The sequence below is a fragment of the Acanthisitta chloris genome, unplaced genomic scaffold (assembly GCF_000695815.1).
Source record: "Acanthisitta chloris isolate BGI_N310 unplaced genomic scaffold, ASM69581v1 scaffold6502, whole genome shotgun sequence".
Taxonomy (NCBI): domain Eukaryota; kingdom Metazoa; phylum Chordata; class Aves; order Passeriformes; family Acanthisittidae; genus Acanthisitta; species Acanthisitta chloris.
In genome coordinates, this window is record NW_008658703.1 from 22,273 (window position 1) to 23,096 (window position 824).

Consider the following 824-nt stretch of genomic DNA (forward strand, 5'->3'; position numbering starts at 1 on the left):
CGTGGATCCCCCATGGGAGAAGCTCCAATCCCCCTTGGATCCCCCATGAGTGAAGCTCCAAACCCTCACAGGAGAAGCACTAATCCCCCATGAGAGAAGCTCCAAACCCCCATGAGATAAGCTCCAAACCCCTATGGGAGAAGCTCCAAACTCCCACTTGGGAGAAGCTCCAACCCCCCTTGATGCTGCAGAGTTTGGCTGTGCCCCAAAAGGCAGGAGAAGGTCTGGATTTGCCTGCCATGCAAATCAGTGCCATTACAGAGCTCCTGATTAGGATCTCCCTGGGAATGCTGCCATGCCTCTCCCAGGGCCTGAACCCCACGGGAAGTTTTGGGAAGCAGAGAGCCAGGGGACCAGGACCACCAGAGCCTGGGGAGGAAAGGATTCCAGAGCTCAGGACCACCACAGCCTGGGTGAGGAGTCCAGAGCTCAGGACCACCAGGGCCTGGTGAAGAGAGGATTCCAGAGCTCAGGACCACCAGAGCCTGGTGAGGAGAGGATTCCAGAGCTCAGGACCACCACAGCCTGATGAAGAGTGGATTCCAGAGCTTAGGACCACCAGAACTTGGTGAGGAGAGGATCCAGAAGCTCAGAACCACCATAGCCTGGTGAGGAGAGGATTCCAGAGCTCAGGATGAGGAGAGGATTCCAAAGCTCAGGGTGAGGAGAAGCTCCTGGAGCTCAGCACAGCCTGCTGCCATTGGCACACTCCAGTTGGGACAGTGTTCCCAACTGTGCCAGGCTGTTGCCAGCAGCAGCCTGGGCAGCAGAGGCAGCCTGGGCAGCAGGTTTAACCCCTGTGTGTGCCCTGGCTGTGCTCAGCC